Consider the following 7,407-nt stretch of genomic DNA (forward strand, 5'->3'; position numbering starts at 1 on the left):
ACAACAATGTGCTTATAGTTAACACTATATGTACTCTATTGTACACTTAAAAATGGTTACGATGGTAAATTTTGTTTTTGGCCACAATTTAAAAAATGTGGTATACATCTAAATAAGAACAAAATGTGAATTTATAACCTTGTACGCATATGTGGAAACGGATAAGATTAATTAGAAATTCGTTAGGTAATTGCTCAACTTAGCAAATTAAAGAAATAATAGTAAACTCATAAAAATCTTAAAAGATTTCACATTATCTTTGGTATTTCCCAGTATACTTTCTGGAACAGGAAACCAGAACACCAGGAAACCAGAGTCTGCTTTCCTCAGTAGCTAAGTATTTGTTATTTTGAGAAATGACAAAAAAGCCCTCTGTCAAGTGGATAATTGAGGAGTAGGGCAGATAGGTTAGGATGAAAAAGCTTGGGGGGAATAAGCAAAGACCTCTTTAAGATTTGCTGTTCAAAACAAAAAAAGATATGTTGTTCAAAACATGGTCCCCAAAAGCAACATCTATGTTACCTGAGAGTGGGCTTCTTCCCAGATCTAGATGAGATTCTGCATTTTAACAAGGTCCATAAGTGATCTATGCATTAAACTTTGTTTTAATATGTATGTATATGTGATATATTACAGATACATATTACATATGCATACATACACACGCATACTGTATATGTACACATAGATTGCATGTATTATATACGTATATGTAATATGTATGTAACATCTATTAAACATCCTCATATTCCCACACATACATACATACGCAGATATATGTAACTACATCCACATACACGGTGGCTTCTGGAAAATTAAAAGACTGGAGATTTGGTTTTAATGAAAACTGCCTCCTTCACCATTTAGCTATTTGGCATATTAACTTCTCTTTAAGACCCATGGTACATTCCAAACACCTCTAATGAACTATAAAATCCTCGAGCTGAGTACCTTCGAACTGTAAAGGAGTTAATAGAGGTTGGAGTTCAGTGAAGTTGGTGTATAGTTTCCTGGAGGGATAATAACCCGCAGCTCAAAGCCATGAGTTGGTTGTTTCTTCCAGGCCAGAAGACAAAAGAACCCAACCTCTGCAAGGAATCTGACTTCAGTTTCTCCATTGGCATGCTTTGGGAGTCCTGGAAATTGAGAAGGAGGAGGGGGACAGCGAGAGGCAGGAGGCTGCTGGGGATGGGAGGGAGAGGGAGAGAAGGCTGGAACACTAATGAGGCTTGAAAGAATACAGGATGAGTCCAGCCACTGCGTGCTGGGAAGCAAGGTACCTGAGCAGCTGATGCTAAGTTCAGACTAAACTAACTGCAAGTCCCCCGGGGACATCACAAGGTAAACCTGATCGTCTCTGTCATTTACAATCATTATCAGGCAGGCTGCTTCTGTAATTTTACTGGGGAGCCAATTAACAGATCCCTGAAGCTAGGGGGGAAATGTCTCAGCGCTCCTCTTGCTTTTCCAAAGGAAAAAAGGCAGCTTTTGTGCTGCTGTCTCTCGACTATTTCTGGTAAAGGCAGGAAAGCGGGGTAACTTCTGAGGATGCGGTGGCTCCTCAGGTCAGGGGGATGGTTGAAGTCAGCCTCTCACTGCCTTAATTTACTTTTTTCGGTTGTAACCTAAATCAGGCTCCAGATGGCCTGGCGAGCCTTGTTTCTTTCTTGTTTGAGAGATGAAAATGCTGACCACCTTTCGCTGTCTCTCGCCTTCAAGAAAATATCTTAGCAGCGTTTCATCTTGCAAGGAAGCAAGAAAAAGCTGGCTGATGGCACTGGGAAGAAGACAGTAAAGAAAGGCCACTCTTGTCTGAAATTTATTACTCAACCCCATCTTTCCCCTGAAACATCTTTTCTCTTGCCCTCCTGTCACAGACAGACTCTTTTTCACTAGCCCTCTACACTCACTACTTTGTTTCCACATATCTTATTGACTACTTAAGCCACCCCAACCTGGCTGTCATCTCCATTATTCTATAAAAATACTCTTTCAAAATCACTAATTACACTTCAGTCACTCAATATAGAATTAGAACAGTTAATCGGCACAGTCTTCTTGCCTTCCGTCCTGAAACATTGTCTTCCCTTGACTTCCATGATACAACAGTCTTCTAATTTTCCTTTTCCTTTTTTTGAATATGCATTCTCATGTCGCCTTCAGCTCTCCTTTTATACAACACAATTAGGTATTAGCACAATTAGGTATTATTCAAAGCTTGATTATGGATCTCCTTCTTTTTTTACTCTCGAGGATCACTGAGTAATCCAGATAATTAAAACTGGAAAGCGTATACCTGAAATTAAAAGAACAGGAGCTACTTACCTCAAGCCATTATTTCCATACAAGAATGTGGGCCTCATTTTGCCAAATATTTTTTGAGAAATTGAGAATTTTATTTTTTACATAAAAATATTATGCTTTTGGGGTGCCTGGGAGGCTCAGTTGGCTAAGCATCTGCCTTTGGCTCCGGTCATGATCCTGGGGTCCTGGGATTGAGCCCCGCATCAGGGTCTCTGTTCATGGGGGAGTCTGCTTCTCCCTCTGCCCCTTGCCCCACTCATGCTTTCTCTTTGGCTCAGTCTCTCTCAAATAAATAAAATCTTTATTAAAAATGCTATAAGGGCAGCAAGGGTGGCTCAGCGGTATAGCGCCGCCTTCAGCCCAGGGCCTGATCTGGAGACCCGGGATTGAGTCCCACGTCGGGCTCCCTGGAGCCTGCTTCTCCCTCTGCCTGTGTCTCTCTCATGAATAAATAAATAAAATCTTTTTTTAAAAATACCATATATTTTTTATAGTTATGATAATATAGTTATGGTAGTTGTAGCAGACCAACACTCTAAGGGAAAAAATTTAAAAGTGGATAAAAATGTTTTGAGGAGCATTGGGTGGCTCAGTGGTTGAGCTTCTGCCTTTGGCTCAAGCCATGATCCCAGAGTCCTGGGATCAAGTCCTGCATCAGGTTCTCTGCAGGGAGGCTGCTTCTCCCTCTGCGTATGTCTCTGCCTCTCTCTGTGTGTCTCTCATGAGTAAATAAATAAAATCTTTTAAAAAAAAGTTTTGAAATCATCTGTTTGAAATAATCATACAGCAACATAGTCAGTAAGAACTTGAAAGTCTAAGATCCAAGAGAAAAGAACATTGACGTAAGCTCAGCAGGCTCTGCTGTTTCTCCCCTAGTAATTGGCACCAACCAGGAGGTCAAGTTGAATTTTAAAGCTAAGAGCTCTGTTAGGGCTAGGAGAAGGAAAAAAATGGAATTGAGGGTTATCTAGGCTGCTAGGAATTGAGGGGCTTAGGTTTGGGAGAAAAGAGAATGGGAAAACTGTGAGCATGACTTTCTGTGCTTCTTTTTTCCCTGAGGATATTATTTATTCCTAACATTTTCAGTGTAAGAGGCTGAGAAGCCAGGAAGAAAGGATTTACTAAGAAGCTGGAAAGCTAAGCAGAGCCTTTGCCAGTCTCCAAGCACTGGGGAAGGGAAAATTGGCCAAAGCCTAGCAAGGGAATGGGCCAGGTAAACAACCTTTGCTTTCAGTTAATATTCATGAAAGGTCCTACTTTAGGATTACTTCAAACTAGAAATAGAATAGTTCTCACAAAGCCTGAAATCAGCTTGCATGCTTCCCATTCTCTGATTGTATCAAGGTGATCAATTCCCTACTGTAACTACCTATAAGTAAAAAATAAATAAGCACTCTCTTCTGGAAGTTAGCACTATTCAGAGTTTTTACACAGTATACAGCACTGTATAAAAATTATTGGAGTCAGTTTTATCTTCGCCTTAATTTATGTTTTTCTGTAGCAACCTAGATGGGCCCCCAAACCTTACTTCCTTCTTACTTCTTCTTACTGAAGAAGGGTAACTCTAGTGTTACAGGTGCAGGGATTTTACCCAATGTTTAGGCACCAAGAAAACAGATTGCAAGGGTGTTCCAAAGGGAAGTGGGGCCACTTCAGTACCGAGGCCAGTTGGACAAAGGAGAGCATCAGGCTGGAAAAAGCACTCCACAGAGGCTAGATGGATGGCCACTATCCATTTGTGATTGGACAGGTTAGCCACATGGGCCTGAGCCAGCTCCACACATTACTGAATGGCATCAGACATATCTAGAAGTCCCTTGCCGATGTCAGCAAAGACTAGAAACAGAGCATCAGTGCCATCGAGAGAGTCAAGGATATGAAGTATGCTGTGATGTGGCATAGCCAGTTCACTGCAGCTTCAGAGACCCTCAAGGACAATTAAGGACCCCAGATTATGAGGGGGACCCAGGACTTCATTAAACAAGGGGCATTCCTTCAGGTTGACTGGAAGCTGATGGAGCTGGAGTGCTCATTCCCAAGATGGGCTGATCTATAAGCAGTCCTATGTAGACAGAGGGAACGTGAACAACATGATCCTCATCCATGGCTACTTTGGGAGCATGCAGGGACTCTCAGATGAGCTAGCCAAGCAGATGTGGATAGTGCTGCAGAGTTTGCTGGTCATCTCCTGTGACCCCACTTACTGGTCTCAGTTGTCAAAATCATCAAAAAGAAAGACAGATTGGCCAATGTGTATCTGGCCGAAGAAGAAGAAGAAGAAGAAGAAGAAGAAGAAGAAGAAGAAGAAGAAGAAGAAGAAGAAGAAGAAGAAGAAGAAGAAGAAGAAGAAGTATTAAGAAGTAGGGGTAGTAGTAAACTAGCTTGTTTTCTTCCAAGAGGCCCAAGAATTGCAAGGAGAAAATGTTTGCCATCTTGGACAGAGCCATGAGTACTAGAACTGAGGCCACACAGGCAGACCCCAAGGAGTCCAACAAGATAAGATTTATCTGCCACCTGGAAATCATAAGTAAGTATGTCCTGGATGACCTGTCATTGCCAAAAACCTGATGGTTAAGTGTTTTCCTCCCTATTATGATATTTTCAGAAACCTCCTGAACATGTACCACCAGGCTCTGAGAACATGGATGCAGGAGCTTGAGTTAGAAGACCTAGAAGCAAATGAAATCATGAGCCTGTGGACATGGGTGTCAAACACCTACACAAGCACAGAGATGACAGAGGATGTGGAGCTGGCCCAGAAGTGGATAGCAACCTTTACTTTCTCTAAAGTAGTCCCTGATCTGCTCCACAGGTACCTTTCAACTCTCACTTCAGACATTATCATCTGGCTGCAGAAAGCACTAGAAACAGACAAGAAAGACTGGATAAAAGATGCTGAGCCTAAAGCTGAACAAAGTGGATATCAAGTAACACTTTCTTCTAGACGTTAAACAAATTCTTGAAGTTGCTCCTCAGATAAGCAAAAACAAAGGTTTGTGACACAAACTAGTCTCTGTCTTTAGCAAATGAATTCGTATTAAGTAGATGCAAAGATGAAGTTCGGTTGTATGAAGAACAGCTGAGAAGTCAATGATACCTACACTATATTCAATATATGATAGCCATCAACAACTGTCAAAGCTTTGAAGAATTTATCGTTGGTTTAAAAAGGATATATTTTTTTGAATGAAATGGAAGAGGGCATATCCCTGAGCCAACCAAAAACGGATGGGATTTCAGACACTATTGCAAAAGAGGGCTGTCGCAGCCTGCTGGGGGAGGTTTTCCTGGATCTGGAGCAACATCTCAATGAGCTGATGACAAAGAAGTGGCTGTTAGGCTCAAACACTGTAAACATCATCTGTCTCACTGTGGAAGAATATTTTAATGATTTTGCCAAAATCCAAAAGCCATATAAAAAAAGGAGGATGGCAAGTGGAGTACCTATGGGCCAGCATGCAGAAGCATATCTCATTCTGGAGCACCAAGGAACACAGGGATGGTGCTGAAAGGGTGGTCAGGGAAGCTGAGCAACTCCACTTCTCATTCCAGAAGCTGGCTTCTGGATTTCGTGAAGATATAGGTGGACATCGTAATGCTATCATTGCCCCTACAGAAGTTATTAAGCTCACGGACCCTCCTCTGCTCTATCTGGACATCTCAACTCTGATCAGTCAACACCAAGACTTCAGGGATGACCACATTGGCGTGCTCCTGGCTGGGACACTGGCCTAGAAGAATACAAAGCAGACCATCATCAAGACTCTAGAACAGGCCCCAATGCAGGTGAATCTGAAATACATGCCCATCTTCAAGGAAATCATAGTTCCTAGTATGAACATGGCATAGCTTTTCAAGTAACCTGTCAGTTTTCAACTTTATGTACATTATTTGCACTCATCATCCCCAGTCTCAGGAATATATTAAAGCAAAAGTGACTCTCAAGGGGTCACAGTAGATGTTTCAGTACCTCATGTCTATCTCTTGAAGGGCTAAGCATGTTTGTGAGGTGTCCAGGCTCACACCCTCTTGAAGAACAAGAACCCTGCTGGCTGTGATTCTTCAGACTCTCTGGTTTTTGTTGTAAACACCTTTCTGAGGCAGGATTCTCAGTAAAATTCCTCATGGTAGATTGTTTATCACAGGAGTGAGAAGGTGTGTGGAGGGCGAAGAGCCCATCTTCATTCACCTCTTGGTCTTCGGTCATTTCCACAGTAAGATTTCTAAGACTCTTACTAAACAAGGCTGCTTACTAAACAAGGCTGCTTAATTAACAAGGCTGAAGTCCTGCAGAGAAATAAAAATGAAAAGAAAGAGAAAAATTGACAAAATGGAGAAAGTTATCAGAAAATGACGAACCATTAAAAAATGTTTAAAAAATAATAGCTTTCAGCTTTTCCAGCTTTATTGGGATATATTTGATATATAGCATTGTGTAACTTTAAAGTGTATATACATTTACTTGTGTATTACAAAATGATTACCATAATGGGACGCCTGGGTGGCTCAGTGGTTGAGCGTCTGCCGTAGGCTCAGAGCATGCTCAGAGCATGATTCCAGTCAAGGGATCAAGTCCTGCATGGAGCTCCCTGCAGGGAGCCTGCTTCTCCCTCTGTCTATATATCTCTGCCTCTCTCTGTGTGTCTGCCATGAATAAATAAATAAAATCTTTAAAAAATGATTACCATGATAAGGTTAACATACAATTTTCACGTGTACAATATTGTTGACTATAGTCACCGTGCTATACGTTAGATGCCCAGAACTTACTTATACTTCGTACCCTTTCACCACAATCATCCATTTCCCTCCACCTCCCAGCCCTTGGCAATCACCAGTTTACTCCTTGTCTTATGCATAAGAGTGAGAGTATAGAGTATTTGTCTTTGTCCGACTTATTTCATTTAGGATAATGCCCTCAAGTGTCATATACATTGTTACAAATGATAGAATTTCCTCTCTTTTTTATAGCCAAATAATATCCCATTGTCTATATGTACATTTTCTTTATTCACTTATCTGTTGATAGGCACTTAAGTTGTTTCCATGTCTTGGCTCTCATAAATAATGCTGCAACAAACAGGGAGGAGGTAGAAATATCTC

At 41.3% G+C, this 7,407-nt stretch overlaps 1 pseudogene; it reads left to right on the forward strand.

Annotated features, from left to right (window-relative positions):
- The first annotated feature begins 4,046 nt into the window (after nucleotides 1–4,046).
- On the forward strand, nucleotides 4,047–6,153 carry LOC121488695 (annotated as a pseudogene).
- The last annotated feature ends 1,254 nt before the right edge of the window (nucleotides 6,154–7,407 follow it).

The sequence above is a fragment of the Vulpes lagopus genome, chromosome 4, assembly GCF_018345385.1.
Source record: "Vulpes lagopus strain Blue_001 chromosome 4, ASM1834538v1, whole genome shotgun sequence".
Classification (NCBI taxonomy): Eukaryota; Metazoa; Chordata; class Mammalia; order Carnivora; family Canidae; genus Vulpes; species Vulpes lagopus.